This window comes from Mytilus edulis, chromosome 14, assembly GCF_963676685.1.
Source record: "Mytilus edulis chromosome 14, xbMytEdul2.2, whole genome shotgun sequence".
Classification (NCBI taxonomy): domain Eukaryota; kingdom Metazoa; phylum Mollusca; class Bivalvia; order Mytilida; family Mytilidae; genus Mytilus; species Mytilus edulis.
This window is the reverse complement of record NC_092357.1, coordinates 63,349,026-63,373,421: the sequence shown is the minus strand read 5'-3', so window position 1 is coordinate 63,373,421 and position 24,396 is coordinate 63,349,026. Positions and strand designations below refer to the sequence as shown.

Below are 24,396 nucleotides of genomic sequence, written 5' to 3'. Positions count from 1 at the left end.
GGTATAGGGAGAGTTTGGAAATCTCACACAAAATGTTTAACCAAGCCACATGTTTGCGCATGTCCCAAGTCAGGAGTCTCTAGCCTTTGTTAGTCTTGTATATTTTTTTTATATTTGTTCATTTATGTTTTTGAGTTTAGTATGACACCCATTTTCACTGAACTAGTACACATTTGTATTTAGGGGCCAGATGAGGCCTACATCCCGTTGCTAGATTGTCTCGCTGCATTAGAGACCTTTTGGTGACCTTTGGCTGTTATCTGCTCTATAGTCGAGTTGTTGTCTCTTTGACATATTCCCCCATTACCATTCTCAATTTTAATTTTAAATAGTAAAATTCACAGGTCAGACAATGACATGACAAAAATCATTCATCAAAACACAACATAGACAAGAGTGCACAAGCTGAAATGTCTATCCTTATTACTTATAATTGATACTATGTTGATAGTCTTATATATAGTTGACCTATTGCATAAAGTATTAGAAAATAAGACCAAAACTCAAACACTTAACATTAACCACTGAAACCATGAAAATTAGATCATGGACGGATGACATCTGCCAGCTTGACACCTAACAATCATTTTATGTATACACCAAATATAGTAGACCTACAATGTATTGCATAAACAGTATATGAAAATCAGAACAAAACACAACAAGAGGCTGTCTGAGCGACAGCAAACTGGATTTATTAACATTTATTTGTGTCCTGACATTTTTAAATATCACAAGATATAAGAACCATAACTGCTGAACAGTGAACGTGAAAATCGTCAATATCAAATTTGACCTCAATTTTGTCATCAGTAACTACATATTAAAATTTAAAAAGCTTTGGTTGAATGGTTCATGAGTAAATGCAACAACCTGACTAGAAACACCATTTTTCAATCTTTCAAGAACCATAACTCCTGAACCGTTAAAGTCAAAATCGTCAGTATTGAACTTGACCTCCAATTTGTTGTCAGTAACAACATATTAAAATTTTAAAAAACTTGGGTTGAACGTTTCTTGAGTTAATGCACGGACAACATTTGACCGTACATCTCCAAATCAACAACCGACATTTTTGTCACAAGATTTACTATAACCACTGAACCATGAAAATGAGGTCACGGTTAGCTGACACCTGCTAGTTGGACATTTACACCTTACAGTCCTTCCATACACTGAATATCGAATATACTAGAAATATTGTTTAAAGTATCTGAGACATGGACTTGACCACCAAAACTGAACCGTGTTCACTGATTCATGAAATGTGGTTGAGGTCAAGTGAAATTTGTCTGACGCACGTTAGGACCTTGCAAGGTACAGATATACCAAAAATAGTTATCCTATAACTCATAAGAGAGAAACTAACATTACAAATCAAAGGGCTTGTAGGCACTGAATGGTAAAGTTTGCTTTAATTTATCAGTGGGAAGTAAAATTTAATATTACACTGGTTGAAGCTGATTTAACAGCAAATCTAGACAAAGGAAGATACTTCCAACTTTCAAATTGAGATGACTTTAATAATGACATAATTTATAATTGTAGAGCAGACATTAGATTCCTGCACCTTGCAAAAGTTATGTAATTTCCTTGTGTCTTGAATATCTGGGCATATATTACATCAATAAATTTCTGGAAATGTTCAGGGATATGATGTATAGAATGTTATGATCAATGCACTATATTTTGTGTATCAAAAAGGTAGTAACAAGTCTTGGAAGATTTAGATATCAATTCAGTCTAATGAGTTTTTGATTGCATTTCATGCAATCTTTACCTAAAAAAACTAAACTCTTTTCAAGTAGAGCCATGAAAATGAGGTATAGGACAGCACATGTGACAGACAGAAAATTCGTAACATGAGGCATATATATACAAAGTATAAACCATCCAGGTCTTCCACCTTCTAAAATATAAAGCTTATAACGAGTAAGCTAATGACGCCACTGCCGCAGGATCATTATCCATAGGTCAAGCTTTCAGCTACAAAAATTAAAGACTATGCAAGGAGAATCAGATACTGCGACAATTGTGTTGACAAGATTATTGTTATAACAATTGCAACATTTTTCGTCATAAATATATTATCTGCCTACATGATTGATAATTGTTGTACCAAGTCAGGAAAATAGCCATTGCTATATTATAGTTCCTTCGTGTGTGTGTTACATTTTAATGTTGTGTTCTGTTTTGTCAAAGTTCTACTCTTATATTTGATGCGTTTTCCTCAGTTTTAGTTTGTATCCCTGATTTGCTTTTTTCCCAATCAATTTATGAATTTCGAACAGCCATATATTACTGTTGTTTTTATTGCTTACAAGCTGTTATGACAGTGGAGAATTTTCTAGTTTTCTCAACACAAAACAACAGACTACTCACCAGGTGAAAAGAAAGATTCTTCAGTTGTGACCTTTCATCCTCAACTTTAGGTCAAGGATATTTATTTATTAAATAATAGTACAGTGATTTGTCACATGATTAAGGTGTGATAGTCACATGACATATCTATATATATATAATAAGTGTGGTCATATGACAAATGTAGCATATAAAATTGTGGATCACATGATACAGCTTCTGTGAAAAGAAAACATACAAAAGGCAAAAAATAAATGATCTTATGACTCGAAACAAGGTTTTGTTTTTATGCAATGATAAATTGTTAAAATTGTTTATACATTTTGTTGCAAAATATCATTTGGTTTCAACACATTACAGGAAGACCTTCTGATAATAAAAGAAGAATTTATAAAATCTGAAAACATTTAGGTTCCACAGACAGACACACAATTCAATCCATGTGGCTTTGAAGTAAACAAATAACCTGAATTGTCACATGTCCACAAACATGATACAAAACAAATGATAATCCCATGTGACTTTTTTCATACAAAATCACATGATTAAAATTAACTAAAGGAAAAAAATCAAAGTCTGTCACATTCTTGACTGAATTACAAAAAATCAAGAATATGTCTGCACTAACGTTTTCTATGTTCAAAGGACCTTGAAATGTGGGTCAAAACTCTAATTTGGCATTAAAATTAGAAAGATCATATCATATGGAACATGCGTACTAAGTTTCAAGTTGATTGGACTTTAACTTCATCAACAGGTACATTGACCAACAACTTTAACCTGAAGCGATCAAAACCTTAACATAAAGCAGGACAGATGGAAGAACAGAGAGTCAACAAATGGACGACAAGACAGAAAAACAAAATGCCCATAGGAAGGGCATCAAGAATATTAATCTTACTAAAATATAACTTTTTTGAATTCAAAGTAGAACATACTAATTGATTTTTACCTGGTATGAATGAACCATAGCAAACATGATATTTCAGGTTTCAATTTTTTTTATTTTGACAGGTACATTAAAATCTTAGTTTCACCACTTGAAAAAAATATGATAAAGTCCGAAAATTGCAGTTACTTAGAAATCACATTTTAACCATTAATTGGAAAAGAAAAATTATAGTAAAGTCCAATCAAAATTGCAGTTACATAGGAATCCCATTTTTACCATTGATGGAAAGAAAACAATTATGATATAGTCCAATCAAAATTGCAGTTACATAGAAATCCCATGTTTACCATTGATGGAAAGAGATAAATTATGATACAGTCCAATCAAAATTGTAGTAACAAAAGCTTTTTTTTACCAATTCTGAATTGATAGAAAGTGACAGACTTTGACCAGCTGACCTCACCATTGCACTATTGTAGTACCAGCACTTTAATGTAATGAAATCATTTTACAAATAGAAGTAGTACCGAAAAATGTTCACCGTATCAGTCAATTTCTGATATAAGAAAAAATATTTACTGTAGTAACTTTCTTTTCAAAAAAGTTAACATTTATGTACAATATCATATTTTAACAATCACAATATACATTTATTTTAATAAAAAAAAAAATTAAACTGATGTAAATATAGATATGAGTGTATATATATGATAAATATATTCTATTCTTCGAGCTGATTTCCTAAAGCTTGACGAGTAACGCTTTGGTTGGCTTGCTTGCTTTGTTTGTATGAACGTTAGCTCGATCATTGTAATTAATATAAAAAAAGAAGATGTGGTATGATTGCCAATTAGACAACTGTCCACAAGAGACCAATATGACACAGACATTAACAATTAAGATTGACATCTGCAAACAATATAGACAGGAATAGTTAAACCTGTATCTATTATATTTAAATTTGATTGAATGTATCTTACAGTTTCTTACCTCCTATAGATTTATAGAGATATGATTGGTTAAAGGACGTCATGTGATGACTATGTAAATTTGATTGAATGTATCTTACAGTTTCTTACCTCCTATAGATTTATAGAGATATGATTGGGTAAAGGACGTCATGTGATGACTATGTGTATTTGATATTAAGTGTGTCCAAAAATAATTAAATATAGGGTTAGTTTTCATACATGGTTCGTTACCACATGGTATTAGAAGAGAATTTCTTCATTTCAAAACAAAAAAGATGCCACAACCCTTTATAAAAACAACACAGTGTTGAGGAAAAATCTAAAAGGAATCAATAGACAAAGAAATTGATGATGAAAGGTTGAAATAAGTCCATAAAACATAAGGCTAACAAGTTGTTGGCATAGCGGAGTTACTTCCCTTTTAAAACAAAAAAAAAAGAAATCGGAAAGGATTCAACAGACGAAGAAATTGATGATACATCATAAAATAAATTTAAAGCTAAATAGTTGTTATTTTTCGCATTTTTTCTTTGTATAGACAAATGGAAGAAGGATCTCAATACTAAGTACATAAAAGACTTGACCAATTGGATAGGTCACTAGTCAAAATACCACATGTGAAGATAGTAGGTAAGATAAATTCTTTGCACGGTGTGCTGGTGATATATAAGGGGTCAGTAAATTCCATATGGGGATTCAAACTTCATTCTCACCCAACATGAAATTTACTGACCCCATACATATCTTATTAGGTCACCATAAAACTAATAATATACAAACAAAGGAAGCAAGTTTATCAAAGTCTTACTCTACATGCATTAGGAAATTAGCTCTAAACCATGAAATATGATTTTATTTACAAATTCATTAAAAAACAAAGCTTTCTATAAAAATATAGAAACATACATATGACAGACAGCAGTGGTAGCAGAACATTTTATAATTGTTGAACACAATACAGTACATGAATATTCATCAGGCCAGACAAGACAATCATGAATATTCATTAGGCCAGAAAACGAACACAAGACAATCATGAATATTCATCAGGTCATACAACATTAGTTCTAATCTTGATTTGAAATTGGTTTGTTTAATTTGTTGTCAATTTGTTTTTGGAGGATGGGTAGGGGGTGTTATATTTAAAACACTAATCTTTAAAAATTTAAATCTAATAGGAGATATAGGCAGGTCCAAACTGAAAATGAAGAAATACATTTGATATTTTTCTTTGGTCTCTTGTAAATTTTAATATTTATTTTGCTATTTAGGTTTTGAAAACATGTTTCAGGTATCAAAAGGTACTGCAGGGAGATATCACTTTTGAAATTTCTTTACTTTGTATGTGTATTCACAGAAATGAATACTGAAATTTGACATATTTACAATGTTTCATATTCTTATATATATTTTCTACTTGTGAAAGTCCTGAAAATCAATTTGTCTGCAGTGACTGAAAATTTCCCAAGGGTTATTAAATTTTCATAGCTTTTTCAAATGGTAAATTATGCAATCAAATTGATATGCTTTTAATAAATAGTGAAGAATCTCTAGTTTTTAGCAAATTTTGTTATTTTTTATAATTTAGATTATTTTAGCAGGAAACATATTGATATTCATGGAAATTAAATGTGTTGTACAATATGTACAGTGGTGTTTATATGTATTGTCTATCTATTGAAGGCAGTAAATTTTTTTATTCAGATAACATTTACATGTAATTGACAATATTTCAAATAATTCTTGTTAAACGTTTAAAGCGAATTTGGTTTAGATTAATTTTTATTGTTAAATGTAACCATGGTAACCACAGACTGTATTTGATCAACACTTAATTTTTTATCGAAATCATACATTTTTCCTTTGATCTTTTTTTGTGATAATTTTTCATATCATGCTACTCGCTTGAGATAGAAAATTATCGCTAGAAACTAAGGAAGCATGTGGCATTGCTAATGAAATTGACAACGTCGTCATAGGTAAAATAGCAATAAACAGATTATCATTGGTCATGTCAACTGGATTGCCTTTCTCACTTTCTCCATACTGGCTCAAGTGAGAAAATCAATCTCGTTGAGATGATCAGCGATAATCTATAATTATCTAAAATATAATGAAAACTTTGTATCAAATCTGAAATACAGCTAAGTTATACATTTTCTTAGGAAAATATTTGGGGAAGTGGCCAGCACTTATGGCGCAGCATTCATTTCTTAAAAAAATATTGTTTTTGTTGGTACCTTTAAAAGAAATTCCATACAATATGATAGAGCCACTTATGTGGGTTTGGCTTTGATATAAAACCCATTGTAAAACATTAAACAGTTCAAAAAAGGTACCCGAATTATAATTTAATTACACTCGTTTCGTCTACATAAGACTCATCAGTGACACTCACATCAAAATATCTATGAAGCCAAACAAGTACAAAGTTAAAGAGCATTGAGGATCTAAAATTCCAAAACGTTGTGCCAAATACAGCTAAGGTAATCTATGCCTGGGATAAGAAAATCCTAAATTTTTCAAAAAGCCTATATTCACTGTATTTCATGTTGTATATAAATTGAGAAATTGCCTCTTACAAACCGGGATAAATAAATCATACTTTGTCATGAACGTAAGCACTATACAAACATATAATACAGTATTAACAAACAAATAGACAATATTTGTACAAAATGTCAACAAAAAACAAACAAAATTATCATTTAACAAATCACAGAATAAGTACAGTAACAAACTCAAGTCTTCTACAAAAAATATTTGTTTTTGTTCATATAATAACAAACTCTTTTAAGGTCCAGGGGAGGATCCAGCCATTTTAAAAAGGGGGGTTCCCAACCCAGGACAAAAGGGGGTTCCAACTATATGTCCCCATTCAAATGCATTGATCAGCCAAAAAAAAGGGGGGGTTTCAACCCCCGGAAGGCCCCCCCTGGATCCGCCAATGAGGTCATTACAAAAGTTTCGTTTCTCAGGTTTCTCTTCATATCTTTATTATTCTGCAATATACATACTGTATATTCAGAAATTACATTAATTATTGAGATTTTGTCATTTTAGACTTAAATGGTATTTTAATTTTTACGAGTTGGAGAAAAATCCTGTTTAATATGTTTAATGCATATATAAAATGTTTCAAAATGCGATTTTAAATTATTGCGTATACAACTCTGTCGCATTTTTCACAATAATAAAAACCTTGCATTAATTTCTGAATTGATGGTAAAACTAAACAGATATGATTTAATATATTGCCAATGACGACAAACCAAAAAAGAAATGTTTCCTTCATTAACATGATTAAATAAAACAGACACATTAAAACTGAAGAAATAAAAATACATTTCTAAAACACCTATTTGGGAAAAAAACTGACATTGCACATGTTGGAAGAGAATTTTGGCATCTTGTGCATTTTATTAAAAAAATATTCACATCATTTTATTTGAATAATGATATATATATTTCTACTGAAAACATATATTTAGAATAACGTTTCTCCATTTTAAACCTGTCTTAGAAACGTGAGAAACAAACCATGGTAAATAACCTTACATAATAGTCTATTTGATTATACTTAGATTTCTACAAGATGTTTTCCTTAGCAGGGAAAATGCTTCTATTTTAAAGCTTACAGAAAAGGCAAATTTATTGATGCCTTTGTTAATCTTGTATGATTTTTAAATTCATTTCATTCACGTGTTTCTGAGTTAAGTATGTTTAGTGTGACTTCATTTGCAACTGAAATAGAACACATTTCTTCCTTTCCAACTGAAAAAGTACACATTTGTGTTTAGGGTTCATTGTTGGACATGGGACTGTTTTCTGCAGTTGTTTTTTTTTCTGCTCGGGTTGTTGTCTCATTGACACATTCCCCATTTCCATTCTCAATTTTATCAATAACATGTAATCATCATCAAGCTAACCACTTTCCATATCAAGAGTTTTATCCCATTCAATGTATCATGCTTTCCAATTTGCCGTTTCAGAAACTAATGCATCCTTGGTAATATTTTCAAAAGTGTACACCAAAACGTCCTGATTGGTTAAAAATGTCATAAACAATGGAAATTTAACCAATGACGTGAAGTTATTTTCATTTTGGGGTACGAACAATGAAATTACCCATGATGCTCTAGATTCTGAAATGACCAATTGCAGTAGACCATTTTATCCGGTATAGAAGCAGTCTATGATAAACAAAGGGGAACAACTTGTGTTAAAGGTGTGTAATAACATAATCAAATTGGTAATGGGCAAATAGACTATTTGAAATATCATTCTAAAAATGTATACAAAATTCAACTAAAACAAATGTACAAATGTCTTGTTACCTTAAGGTGGTACCTAACACTACAGGGAGATAACTCTGTAAAAATCTGCTAAACGTTTTAATCACATTGTATTGTTTAGGAAATATTAAGCTTCTGGATGATCAAAATCAGTGTTTGTCAAACTGTTATATTACAAATGAAATCTTTCTTATAAAGTGGTTGGTCATGTTGGTTCAAATTTAAAAAAAAATATATATTTTTGTCAAAGGATCAATTAAAACATTTTGTCAAAATTTTATGAAAAATAAACGAGCCAAATTAATTTAAGTCAAGGTGTTGGGTACCACCTGAAGTAAAATCATCTTTCTCTGCAAAAGAGCTGTTATTCATCAATATTCTGGCTAACAATTGTCATAAATCTAGCCTTGATTTTTATATATGCATAATTACATGTTAAAATGCGTGTCTTTGAGGTTTAGCCTTTCCAGCGATCTGAATAGGCTTTTCAAAATGTTAGTTTGGCCTGTTATGTGAATGTTTTTATGAAAGAAATGTTTATTTCCATGTTAATTTTAGAACTATGAAAACAGAAAAATGCACCTTTCAGCCTCATGTTCATACCTTGTATCTGGATTACAAATTTGAGAGGAAAAATGATTTCAAAATGTTTTTTATTAAAGAAAATGCTATTGAAATTCTCAAAAAATAATCTTTCATGATCTGAATATGCAATATTGCAGTGCATTGAGAGCAATGTTCTGACTTTTTTTAAATGGAAATGTTTTTGAAAATCTCAAAAAATAATCTTTGAAGATCTGAATTTGCAAGATTACAGTGAATTAACAAAGCAATTTATGTTTTCTATGATCTTGATATGTTTAAGTGAAGATCATTAAGGTTTTGAGGTAATTAATTAAAAGCTGGCATAGCAATCACCTTTATTCAAAATAACATATTGGTAGCATGCTATATACCAAGGCTTCATTGATTGTTGCTTACTTAACGTGGTTAATTTCATTTAAAATTTTAATAAAATATCCTGGTAAAATCAAAGTCAGATGATTATACTTAATTTAATTAGACTATCTGTGTTTTGAGGATTTGCAAGAAAACAAGCCCCCCCCCCTTTTTCCATTGTTATTTGATATTTTTGGATGTATTTAAGAAAAGCAATTCTCTCCTTTAAGTTTAACAAATTCTATCCTTCAATTTTTTTCTCTTACTGAAAAAAACAAATTTGCCTACCTACTCTTACTGAAAAATCGAGTTTTCTCTATATATAATCTATTCTTACTGAAAAATCAAGTTTCCCCTGTATAACCTATTCCCCATTCATATCTTTATTTATGGTATGTTCTATCACCATTATCATCTGGTGCCTTAAAACTAGTACCTTTTTTTATAAGTAGTATACTTTTTTCTGTTCAATAAAATAACAAAATATAACCATTATTTCAAAGTGTGGTAAAATTATTATTCTTAAATACACTTTTGAAAAACAGCGCTTTAGTTACTGTAAATTAAGAAATTATTGAGTGCATTTGTTATTGCGATTTTGTCATTTAAGACTTAAATGCAATTTTATTTTTTTTACGATTTTGAGAAAAATCCTGTTGAACTCATATAAAATATATTTGAAAGTTTAAAATTTTGCTTTTACAACTCTGTCGCATTTTCAGCAATAATTTAAACTTCACACTAATTTCTGAATTGACAGTAATTATAACTTATTAACTTTCCATTTCAACTTTGATCTTGTAGCTATAGTTTTTGATTTCAGTCATGGTCTTCTATTATCCTCTTCTTTTAAATAATCTGTTCTTTAAAATATGTATTCAAATCCTTTCTTGCTAGATTACCAAGTTGATCATCATACATTCTTCAACTCAACAAAACACAACTTGTTCACTTAGAAACTAATAGTTACGAATATATCCATATTACAAAAGTTTTTTTGTTTTTTTTCAGATGAGTTTTGAATGTTGAAATACTTCAAGTAATCATTTTGTATCTTTCTTTTGAAAACTTTGATAGATTTGTAAACATTTCATATCTTTCTTTTCCAAACTTTCACAGACTTGTATAATATCTTTTCTCAACTTCCAAAATGTTTTATAGATTCTATGTAGTTTTATTCATACATAGGTCTACAATGGAAATTTCTAAATTGTCTAAGTACACTGGCCTATCGTTTTGTACAAAGCAACCTCAATGTGGACGACACAAACAATTTTCATTGCGATTATCTCCCTTGACAACACAAAACAATTTACATTGTGGTTATCTCCCTTGTTCAAATCAATCTGAAAGACTTTTGGTGGTTTTGTTCGATATTGGTCATTATTTTGATAAACATGTAGATCATGTAGGCCCACTGACCACAAATCTATGCCGTAATAAGTCTTCTGTAGTTGGCCGATCTTTAACGTTTTTCTTAAAAGTCGAGGACAATAAAAGTGCACATTCTTTTGACGTGTTAGTAGGGAGTTTATATTGAGGATGATCTTCTGTGGCTATTTTATAAATGGCTGCCATAGATTCATAATCTACATAATGAGGTCTTTGAATAAACATTTCTATTATTGTACAACCTAACCTCCTGAAAAAAAATATAGAGATAATAGTAAATATTTTCATATTCTGCATAAGGAGGTATTTGAGTTAACATTTTTACTATTGTACAACCTAAACTCCTGGAAAAAATATAGAAAGACTCATAATCTGCATAAAGAGGTCTTTCAGTTAACATTTCTACTATTATACAACCTAAACTCTTGAAAAAATATAGAATTCATTTTCATTTGTAGCCATGGCGGTGTCAGTTTGTTTTCGAATTATGAGTTTGACTTCCCTCTGGTATCTTTCGTCCCTCTTCTACTATTGTAAAACATAAACTCCAGAAAAAATATAGAGATGATAACGATAATTGGTGGTCTTCGGCTGCTCTGTCTGCTCTATGGTGGGGTTGTTGTCTCTTTGACACATTCCCCATTTCCATTCTCAATTTTGCATATTAATGTTAAATACATGCCATCAGGAAATAATAAAGAGCTGAGTCTGAAGCACATGATTGACTTGATGCTTTTTTTTTAAGAATAAAGTTCCATAAATCCTCAATGTCATATCAGAAAGGAGTAGGTCCGGTAAGGACCGATTTTGGCCTCAAATTCCAGGTTCGTCTGACAAAATATATTGACCACTTTTTAAACACTTAAGTGTCTATTTTATTTGATTCAATTAATTTATTTGAAAGATTTTAACCAATTTAGTCATAAAAAACGCTCCAATTCAAGCTCAACTATGAAAAATCTACCAAATATGCCGAAATGTCACTTTTTCAGATGGTTTTTTGTCAAAAATGAAAGTGGCCGCATCCGTGTTCATCCTCAACCTTTATATATGTTATGTCTTATCATCAAATACAACTTACATTTCAATATTAAGGATGAATACGAATGCGGCCACTTTCGTTTTACACGGAAACCGTCTAAAATTTAATTAAAATGCTAGAATATTGAAGATTTCAGTAATTTAGCATGACTTAATGGTGCTAGTACCCGATATATGTGCATTTTTAAGTCAAAAACAGCCCATATTTATGTAGCAGAAGCATTCTAATGTCCAATAAATAACTAATAGTTTACATTGTATAAATTTTGTAAAACAGCTATATTTTGGGGCAAAAAAGGGGTCTTACTGAACCTACTCCTTTGGTCCCAAATATACCTCCATAACATGATATATCTGTTTAATTACACCGAATAGATTTTGATTGAAACTCTCTGTATTTGTGAAAAGATATATTTTCATAGGATATATATCATAATATCGCAGAAACGTGTACTTGTACGTGTTAGCGCATTATTTATGTAACATCATATCGGAATAATTTTGCTTGGAATAAGCTCGCGTGGGTAAAAAAGAAATATTCAAAATGGGCAAATACCAGGGCCCTGAGGGGAAAAACGTTCAAATTCACCGGTAGTGGTGAAAAACATGCTAATTCGTTTGAAATGACAAAAAGGTTAGACTATACGGAAAATACAATAGATACCGACCCATCAAAATCCTGCGTTCTTATATAAGTTGTAGTTCTAATAGTTATACACAATTCGTCAAAATAAATAAAACCAAATAACAGGAAATGTAAAATGTAAAATCTCACTTCAATACATATAACCAATTCCCAAACGTGTAATGCTAATTGCTTTAAGTGTTTTAAGTTGTTGTCCAACATGTTTACGACAGATGAACAATGGTATAATACGTCCCGTAAAAAGTTTGATCACGAAAATATTGAAGTCCGTGGAAATTCAAACCGGAAAGTCCCTTATATAATGACAACTTTCATATTCCTGACTTGGTGCAGTCATTTTTATATGTAGAAATGGTGTATTGAACCTGGTTTTATACACTATTCTCCTATTTGAATTGTGTCCCTTGGATATTCAAACTTGGTATTCATTAAACTGCAGTCCTTTATTGAATTTATTGTCCATCCTATACTCTAGTTTTAATGTTCTCAATCTCCTTGACCCTTCACACCTCGACTATAAAAATTGCATGACTTTTTGTATATTTAACATGGTGTTTTTATGGCCTTTTATAGCTGACTATGCGGCATAGGCTTTGTTCATTGTTGAAGACTGTATGGTGACCTATAGTTGTTAATTTCTGTGTCATTTGGTCTCTTGTGGAGAGTTGTCTCATTAGCAGTCATACCACATCTTCTTTTTTATAACCAAAGACACCTTAATTAAGGTAATTTAAAGGTAGGTTAGAATGACGTCCTATACACTTTGTAAGCTCTTTGAGTCTTTCTGTTGCTGTATTATTTACTTTACTCCCCTTTTATTTACCAAATGTTCAATATCGTCATCATTGTGTTGGTCAAAACACAATTCATATCCACATTTATCTATCTGTTAATATTGAAGAACTGGTTAAAAAAATATTGTCTTTTAAAATGTGAAAATCCATGATAATTTAACATTTGCTTATTTGGGAAATAATATGGAGAAAATGTATGTATTTATGTATAAATATTGACGGAATAGATCGGTATTTCAAGTGTAGCTTTATAAAATATATTTATTTGTAAATCTGTTAAATTTTAACACATGGATATTAAGTAATTTTAATAAAAATCACAATTTTGTCAACAATGAAAACAATTTCAAAGTTTTGTAATTTACAGTAAACAAACATGTATATCCTGTGTGTAGGAAAACTATTTTACAAAAAATAATGTAAGCTTTTCTGCCTTATCCCTCTCAATTTATAACTTCTGAAAACACCCAGTAGGGTGAAACTTTTATGTCCTGCTTTGCTACATATCTGTTATCGTTTTGAAGAACCAAATTCTCCTAGTTTAGCATTGCCATCAATGTTGCGTAAGTTATTAGTAGCTTAAAAAAAAATTATGCATTACAAACACTGTCATTGAATTTTCATTTTAAAAACAATGAAGAATCATCGGAATGATATTAAAACATGAGTCCACAATCATGATTGTGGTTCAGGTTTAAGAGATAATTGTTGTACAAATTAAAGGATGATGACGGCCGCCAGACTCCAGAGGATGAGAAAAACTCAAATGGTCCTGTGAAAAAAAATATCTGATAATACTATCAGATACATTAAAAGATTGTTGATTGAATATTAAACGTTAAGTGGGAAAAAAGTAGATAAGGCAGACAATTCATATACCTGAAAAATTGAATTCAGTAATTTCTGTTGATTAATTTGTCTTTATAACCTTTTATATATCGACAAACAAGAACAGTACCTAACAACCGATTATCCGATTCATCTGAAAATTCCAGGGCAGATAGATCGTGACCTGATCAACAATTTTACTTCCTGTCAGATTTGCTCTTAATGCTTTGGTTTTTGAGTTATAAGCCAAAAACTGCATTTTACCCCCATGTTCTATTTTTAGCCATGGCGGCCATCTTGGTTTGTTGGCCGAGTTACCGGACACATTCTTTTAACTAGATACCCCAATGATGATTATGGCTAAGTTTGCTTAAATTTGGCCCAGTAGTTTTAGAGAAGAAGATTTTTCTAAAAGATTACTACATGTACTAAGATTTACGAAAAAAGGGTTAAAAATTGACTATGAAGGGCAATAACTCCTTAGGGAGTCAATTGACTATTTTGGTCATACTGACTTATTTTAAGTTCTTACTTTGCTAAACATTATTGCTGTTTACACTTTATCTCTATCTATAATAATATTCAAGATAATAACCAAAAACAGCAAAATTTCCTTAAAATTACCATTTCAGGGGCAGCAACCCAACAACGGAATGTCCGATTCATCTGAAAATTTCAGGGCAGATAAATCTTGACCTGATGAACAATTTTACTCATGTCAGATTTGCTCTAAATGCTTTGGTTTTTGAGTTATAAGCCAAAAACTGCATTTTACACCAATGTTCTATTTTTAGCCATGGCGGCCATCTTGGTTGGTTGGGCGGGTCACCGGACACATTTTTAAAACTAAATACTCCAATGATGATTATAGCCAAGTTTGGTTAAATTTGGCCTAGTAGTTTCAGAGGAGAAGATTTTTCTGAAAGATTACTAAGATTTACGAAAAAAGGGTTAAAAATTGACTATAAAGGGCAATAACTCCTAAAGTGGTCAACTGACCATTTTGGTTCTGTTGACTTATTTGTAGATCTTACTTTGCTGTACATTATTGCTGTTTACAGTTTATCTCTATCTATAATAATATTCAAGATAATAACCAAAAACAGCAAAATTTCCTTAAAATTACCATTTCAGGGGCAGCAACCCAACAATGAAATGTCCGATTCATCTGAAAATTTCAGGGCAGATAGATCTTGACTTGATGAACAATATTACTCATGTCAGATTTGCTCTTAATGCTTTGGTTTTTGAGTTATAAGACAAAAACTGCATTTTACCCCTATGTTCTATTTTTAGCCATGGCGGCCATCTTGGTTGGTTGGCTGGGTCACCGGACACATTTTTTAAACTAGATACCCCAATGATGATTGTGGCCAAGTTTGGTTAAATTTGGCCCAGTAGTTTCAGAGCTGAAGATTTTTGTAAAAGTTAACGCAGGACGACGGACGACGACGGACGACGGACGCCGGACGCCAAGTGATGAGAAAAGCTCACTTGGCCTTTCGGTCAGGTGAGCTAAAAAACAAATTTAAATTCACTTATTGTTTACATTAAGAAAAGGGTGTATTATAAAGAGTAATACTGGTGGAATGCTCTGAGACAGCAGTTAGCCACCAATAAACACAATGAATATTTTCAAATTTCATTTCTTTTATATTTCAATTTTGAAAAGAAGACAATAGAGACTAAGAAAACAGATTTCGATCTATTAAAATATATGGTAAAAAGCAATATGCATATTTTTCATTACACATAATATTATACATACGTAGGAAAATCACGTACCATTGTAATATTTCAAGTTTTACGACTTTACTTTGGTTGACGTGATGGAGTATCTGTTTCTTGTGTAACCCATAACGTGTTTATCATCCTGAAACAAATGGTATGCTGCAGTGTCATTTGGGGTTCGTTAGTTTTATACATTGTGTTTGTTGATAAATTTGTTCTCCTCATAAGTATTTGGTTGTTGTTTTTTTCTATGGTAGTGAGAGTTTTTATCTAACTTATTAGTTTCAACATTTCTTTTCATTTCTGTCCGGTTTTTTCTTACAATAAAAAAATGATCTAACAGATGGAAAAGATAGACAGATTAGAATAAACACAGCGTTAGACTAACGGCCAAAATCACTTAAAATTCAGAACAACATCGGGTACTTGTCACTACTTCTGTCATATGAAGGGTTACTTTACACTTAAAAGTTTTACTTAGTATTGTGCGATGCAAATGTATGAAGCGTTGTCCCCTGCCCTTTTCCAATAAAATGATGCAAACTGTTTTTATGAATTATTTTGCATTTATGATATGTTTATTTTAATCAGCATATCTGACTTTATAGAAGATATGTAAAATGTCACATGTCAAAATTTAGAACCTAACATTGACTATTGATCACGATCTAGTTAATACCCAAGGACCTCATTACAAAGGGATATATGTATATACGTCAAACGGTAAATGAGTAACATAAACATACAGACAAATTAATCTGTGAATAGCAAAGTAAAATAACTCCTATGAGTGTCAATGAATCATTTCGAATTATTCAAGAAAGAGAATGTTGTCGATATCCGTTTTGTTATAGAGGACATGTGCAAAACATTGTTTAGTTTAATTTGGTGAGTTTCAAAAATACAATAATTGATCGTTATCATACGCAAAATGTGTAAGTGTCATCATGTAATCATTATACATCACAAGAAATTCATCAGGTCTTTCCATGCCTAATTCTCTGTAAACTTGTATTTCGTTTTTAGGAAATGAGGTATCTATCTATCGATCGATCGATCGATCGATCTTATTATAAGCCTAGTACAGTGATATGTTTTATTGCAAAACAGTAATACCGCAGTCCCACTAGGCCACGATCGCACTACGATCTGTGGAAAAAATGCAAATTTTGACGATCGTAGTGCGATAGTCTAGATCGCAGTAAGGTCGTATCACGGTCGTGGTGAGGTCTTCAAGATCGTGATGAGCGTGGCCAACTTTGAACATGTTCAAAACAATCGTGGTGCGGTCGTGGCGAAATCAGGTCGTAGTAGAAGGGTAGTGGGAGCGCAGTAAGGTCGGGGTAAGAACGCAAAGGTCGCTGTACCATCGTAGCGAGAGCGTAGTGAACGCGTGATTCTATTCGGAGAGACTTCGCTACGATCTCACAGCGACGTTATTACGACCTCACTACGACATCACGTTCTCACCACGACCCAACTACGCTTCCACTACGACTATACCACGTTTACACCAGGCTGTTCAAGACCAAAGTACGATTCTAGCACGCCGATCCCGTCCTCATCACGCTCTTCTTACGACCTGACTACGTTCACACTACGACCATCGTGCTCAATGTCATTTCCACATAAAATATATGAAAGCTCTCCAGGTTTTGTTTGTCTATAAATAATTTGGACCTCTTGTCCTTTTTCTCTTACGGCTCTCTATCTGTGTCATCCATGCTATCGTTCACTAATAAATCGCTATTTCAAGTTTGATAGACCAGCATAAGGTTGTGATTCAGGTTGGATTGGTCGGTCCGACATCTCTGCAGGATCAGGACTCTGCCTCTACATCTACTCCTACAACCATGCCCACGTGTTCTGGTAGAATTTGGTGGCATGACTGACTGGGTTTCCGAGAAATCTACGTATTACGAGAAATCTACGTATTAGTCAGAAGTAGAAGGAATGGAACAGTTTTGATATTGAACACGATGTTGACGTTATTGCTGAGAAGGTAGTAAGATCGCGGTATGAACGTAGTATAATTGTGGTAGGAACGTGCTATAATCGCAGTAGAAGCGTGGTAATATCGTGTTGCAATCGGATAACTCGTGGTATGGTCGTAGTGAGAACGTGATGAGCGTAGTAGAATCATGATAATCGTAGAAAAAGCGTGGCAAGAACGTGGTTATTATCGTAGCAGGATCGTGGTGGAAGCATAATGAGGACTTAGTATCATCGTGAAAGCAACGAAAATTTACATTTTCATGCCGCTCATACTGCGACTTCACCACGATCTGAATTTATTTTAGATCGCGGTGAACGTGGTGCGAGCGTGGTCTAGTGGGACTGGGGCTTAAACACAAATCAAAATAATATACTGAAATGTTTTAATACTCACCTAGTAGGAATATCATTGCATAGTGATATGGGCGTACTTAGTTTTTAATAAAACATGCTGAAACGAAAAACATCAAAATTGCATCTCGTTATTCAATTTGTGGAAATCTTTCATGTCCTTGTTTAAGAAATTTTAATTTTAAATGGTATGCCTCAACAGAAATGAATGCATCCGCTCATTTTGTACTATGATACAATTGATATACCGCTTCGATATTTTCGTTCAATTATTATGGGCACATTTTTATGATGATTGTAGCTTCCATTTTTTAATTATTTAGCATTAGCGGACGTGAGTGGTGTTTGCAAGTTTCAGTTCATGTGATATATGAAGTCCTCAACTTGTAACTTATAACTTAAAACAACATCATACACTTGTAATTTTGAATCACACTTATGATGATTGTTGATTATTACATAAGACTTTGTACTCACATTTGAATGCCCCTTCAATCACAAAATAAACTTTATTATGTTATATAATGCATGTGTTATCAAACATATCTTCAAATGAAAAAGCGAACATTGATTATTTAAGATTGAACATATCTGTACTTAATTAAATTTGTACAGTTATTAATACTTTGAATTGTGACAATCATTTACAGTTTAGATATAACTAAGCCATTCATATTTTCTTTAATTAAAGCACATATTTGTGCATCTTAAAATGTTTTTTAATAAAAGCAATTTACTAAAACAGTTGTAGCGATATACATACATGAAACAGATACTTTTAAAAAACAATTGTATAAAATCAAGTATCACTTTCCTTCTTGAGACTGTTATTAGTAAAACGCATACATGTAGTTACACTTTTAATTAAACAACTAACTACTGGGAAATAAAAGTTAATTATAAAACGACATACAAGCAAGATCAATACGTATGAAGATACTTCACTAAAAAACAGAAATAAAATGAAAATATTATTTCGATTTCCATCAACTAAATTCGTATAATTAGCAAGCTACATCGCGTGCGTGAAAGCTTTAGCAGTTAGCAACTATCTAAAATTGAGACAAATGAATAATAACAAGGTTACATGATGTCATGAAATGTTTTTAAGATTCTTGAAAACAATAGATAAATATACTTTCTATTCCTTGGTAATAGAAAAAAAATTAAACCTAATTTTCCAAAATATATAAAGAAATCTTTGCAAACATAATTTACTTTAATATGCATTATGTTATTCTCATGTATTTCATGATTGTATTATAGCCGGAGGGATTGTGCTTGATTTTCATATGATGAAGACATAATCTTTCAATCAGTTTCAATTGAGGTCTTGAGCTGGCATGTCAGTAACTGCTAGTAGTCCTTTGTTAATTTATGTATCATTACCATTTAGTTTAGTTTCTTTTGTTACCTATTCTGACATCGGACTCTGACTTCTTTTGAACTGAGTTTTACACTGCGTATTGTTGTAGTTTTTTTTTTCTACATTTACTAGAGGTATAGGGGAAGGGTTGAGATCTCAATAAAAACATGTTGCGACTGTGCCAATTCAGGAGATTCTGGCCTTTGTTAGTCGTGTATGCGTTTTGATTTTAGTTTCTTTTATATATTTTGGAGTTTTTGATGTCCATTATAATTGAACTTAAAACAATTATATTATAAAAATGACAACAAATAATTCAAAGTATAAACTTACGATTTTCGGAGAAATAAAACACACTATCAACTCTTTCAGCCGTTGTGTGAATGACTTTTGTTGAAATTACGGGTAAAATTGTAACCATAAGTATACGCTTGCCATTCGAGCAGTATATTTCACTGTCATATACATAAATACCAATGTTTTGTGATGTCGTATTTGTGCTAACAACTTTTGTTGGTTCGGTTCCATTTAAATTTGAAGATTTTAAATCGCCTCTATTAACATCCATCCAATAAAGTCGGTCCTTCTTAAAATCTAAATTGAAATATTACTAGGTTTTAAAAAAAAACGATCAGTCAAATCTAAATATTTGATATTAGGTAAGTAGGGAGGCGGGGCTTATTTCATACACGGTTAGTAGTGGTGTTGCGTCCCTTTATATTCCATATTAGGTAAAAGGGAGGCGGAGCTTATTTCATACACGGTTAGTAGTGGTGTTGCTTTACTAGCACACTTTGTAACTAATAGTACTGTATATTATATTTCGCCGGAAAAAAGATTCAATCTGGATGAATGAATGCACCTGACAGAGATAATTTGTCAAGCGGAAAAATGCATAAACTTTTGTAAAATATTGCATAATAATTAAATAGCGTGTGAGATTCGTTAAAGCCAAACACTTCTATACAACAAAAGGCCTTCTTCAGTGTCGATTTTTTTTCAAAAGGTCAAAGTTTAATTAGAAAATGATTTGTATTACTTTGTTAATATTTGAGCACAAAACATGTCATAATAAATTATATTTATCATACATTTATTGATAAAATCATCCAGATAAATCATAACATATAGTATTCAATGCAATTCGCGATATAATTGTGCATGGTGATCCATAATTGATTAAACATTTACTTAGAAAGAATCGATATATGAAATTCACAAATAATTAAATAACTTATCTTAGTGAGAACTATTGTTTCCAGATTTGTGTTTACTTATGTTTATCCTTAGTCTGTTCGTTTCAGGTTTTGAGCGTATTTTTATGGAAATTCGATTATCATGATTATAATAGTTCATTTTTTTTAACAACATAATTAAATATTTATTTCAATTAATGGCTTGTTACAATATCCTTCAGGAGTCCAAACTCCTCCTGATGATCCCTGTTACATTCCACTGATCACTCAGGGAAGTAATTAGTTATTAAAAATCATATTATATCAAATATATATTATACATAATTTCACTCATAATGATTATTCATATGTTTTCTTGTGGTTGTTAAAACCTAACTTTTTATTTGTCAAATATACTCTTCTATTGAGCTCATTAAGAAAAATTGAGAAAACATTTGTTTCTTAATATGCAATGGGTTTTATAAATTGAAAAACCAACAATTGTTAAGAAATATTTTAAGTTAAAATATCCTTCATCAGAAGTTTTATAACCAAATACAAAATGTCTTAATTTTATCATAAAAGTTATTGTACACTTCTTTAAAACATTTATTTTATTCAAAAAAAGTTATAAATACGGACAAAGTATAAAGAAGTGTTTATAATCTTCTTCTTGTGTACAAAAGTTACAAAAACTATTGTTTACAATTTTCCACCTAAATAAAAATTTCTTTGTAGGTTAGATTATAATAGTTCTTAAACATGTTAAAGGTTTTGTTTTACCAAAGTATGCACTATAAATAGTAAATTCACAAAAATAGTTAACTCCGGGGAAAATTCAAAACGGAAAGTTCCTAATCAAATGGCAAAATCAAAAGCTCAAACACACAAAACGAATGGATAACAACTGTCATATTCCTGACTCGATACAGACATTTTTTTATGTAGAAAATGGTGTATTTTATCTGGTTTTATAGCTAGCTAAATCTCTCACTTTTATAGTCGCATCAAATTCCATTATATTGAAAAGTATCCATCAAAAAACCTAATAGACATAATAGATAACAATGTCAAATATAGGGATACAGCAGTCTTAAATTAGGCTTCTTGATACATCTTTTGTCACGCTAAACTTTGCATTAGTTCGTCTGTCGCATAACGATTCGCACTTTAAATATATATGTATTTATTTATTTATTTACGTCATAGTGTAGTAGATATTAACCGTGTGAATGTATAGTCAGCTGTTAATTAACGATTTGCGCCATTTGGCAGTTGTGAACATATTCTAATATATCTGATGAAATAACATACCTATACCCAATCCATTTACATTTTCTGGATGAACATTAATAACTGTCTGTATTTCAGAACCATCTAATCTTGATCGTCTAATATTTCTGTGACTACCATAGGTACTAAAATATAGCCACCTGCATGTAAGATAGTTTAAAGTCTGTAATTTATGTTTACCGAATTAAGATAAACCTTCATTGTTAATGTCAAATGGTGTCTTTTCCTGCTTTCAAGATACAATTGTTGAAGCCTTGTTGCTATTAGTCATCAATCAGCAATCGGTAATCAATTATCGATGCAAACGTTAGATTATCATTTCTGATACCTGTATTGCTTATATTTTATTAAAAACAACCAATTCTGGTGTACAAAACGTACACACAATGACGGTATATACTTTTAGTTTAATAAAGAAATGATTGCACTTTATTCGATACCAGGAAAGTTTTGAATATATTTTTTGTTATCACATTTACATAACTTATCCAGTGGCATTTAAAATGACTGATTGCAAATCTAAGTGCATGAACTTGAATAGAAAGACACTTTTAATCAAATTATTACATAGCAGTTGTATTACATTGTCAGTTTATATCTATTTCAAAACGATACCATTGTCAGAAAAACAGAATTATGAAATCTCTATAAACCTTACCACGATAAATTTGTCGTAAATAAAGGCAGCAGTACAATGTAGTATACCGTTGTTCGAAATTCATAAATAGATTTAGAAAAAACAAATCAAGGTTACAAACTAAAACTGAGTGAAACACATTTGAAAAACATAATAGGAGAACCACGTCACAACATAAACACTAAAATGCAACACACACAGAAACGAGCTATTAGTTAACAATAGTCATTTTCCTGAGTTGGTCCAAGACATTTAAAGAAAAATCCTAAAATGACGACATTACATGGCAGGACTACAACAAAAATAGAAGGAAGCTCGTACAGGACAAAGAAACTCACAAATAAATAAAGTTACAGTAGTATACCGCTGTTCGAAATTCATCAATCGATTGAAAAAAAAACCAACCCGGGTTACAAACCAAAACTGAGGGAAAACATTTCAATTATAAGAGAACAACGATACAACAGAAACATTACCCTAAAATGCAACACACACAGAAACGACCTATAACATGACAAAGGCCTTTTTCCTGACTTGATACATCACATTTTAAGAAAAGGTGGTGGGTTGAATCTGGTTTTGTGGCTAGCTCAACCTCCCGTTAATATGGCAATGTTAAATATTACATTAAAATGACAACATTACATGACAGAACTACGAAAAAAAATAAAAGGGAAAACATACATGACAGAGAAACACGCACATAATAGCTATCAAAAGGTACCAGGCTTATAATTCAATACGCCTGACGCGCGTTTCGTCTACATCAGACTCATCGATGACGCTCAGATAAAACAGTTCGAAAGCCAAAACAAGTACAAAGTTGAAGAGCATTGAGGACCAAAAGTTTTAAAAAGGTATGTCATTTACGGCTAAGGTTATCTGCCTGAGATAGGAAAATCCTTAGTTTTTAGAATAATTCATACTAGCAAACAGTAATTTTCTAAAAATGACTATACAATAGATATACATGTTAACACTGAAGTGGTGACTAACTACAGAATAAATACGAATAAATAAAACAACATAAATCAGCACATAGAAAGGCACAGTTGACCCAAGCTAAAACCTTATAAAAAAACTGGGTGATAAATTATCTTTATCTTTAAACGAAACAAATAAGATTTTCACCTACAAACGATAAGACATCTGACAAAAATCCGATGAGAATACCATATAAAACATCAGATCTAAAACCATGAATCTTGTATAGAAAAATACCGTGACACGTCTTATAGCAATGCAAATTCACACTCAGCAAAACAGTCGCGGGTATAAATCAATATTTTTTTCTTATATAGGATTTTGCTATATTTTTTAATAAAAGAACTTCATCATATATTTAATAGAAAAATGAAATAAAAATGGAGTCAACGTTCATTTAAGCTTAAAATCTGCCTCCGAAATAAGCATACATTTTTGTTACTGTCCTTTTTTCTGTGGAGGTAATATCGAATAACTAGAGGCTCTAAAGAGCCTGTGTCGCTCACCTTGGTCTTGTGCATATTAAATAATGGACACGGATAAATTCATGACATAATTGTGTTTTAGTGATAGTGATGTGTTTGTAGATCTTACTTTACTGAACATTCTTGTTGCTACAATTATCTCTGTCTATAATGAACTTGGCCCGGTAATTACAGTGGAAAATATTTTCTACAAATTTACAAAAATTTATGAAAAATGTTA

The 24,396-nt window shown here is 31.4% G+C and overlaps 1 protein-coding gene and 1 long non-coding RNA gene across 3 annotated transcripts in view; one reads left to right on the top strand and one right to left on the bottom strand.

Moving 5' to 3' along the window:
* LOC139503830 (uncharacterized) overlaps positions 1-24,396 on the top strand; it is a 304,074-nt gene that overhangs the window by 164,123 nt on the left and 115,555 nt on the right. The window lies entirely within an intron of this gene.
* LOC139503530 (uncharacterized) lies at positions 2,399-10,995 on the bottom strand. Its single transcript, XR_011659122.1, has 2 exons — positions 4,333-10,995; positions 2,399-4,243 (listed from the first exon to the last, which is right to left on the bottom strand). It is a non-coding gene; the product is annotated as an uncharacterized lncRNA (long non-coding RNA).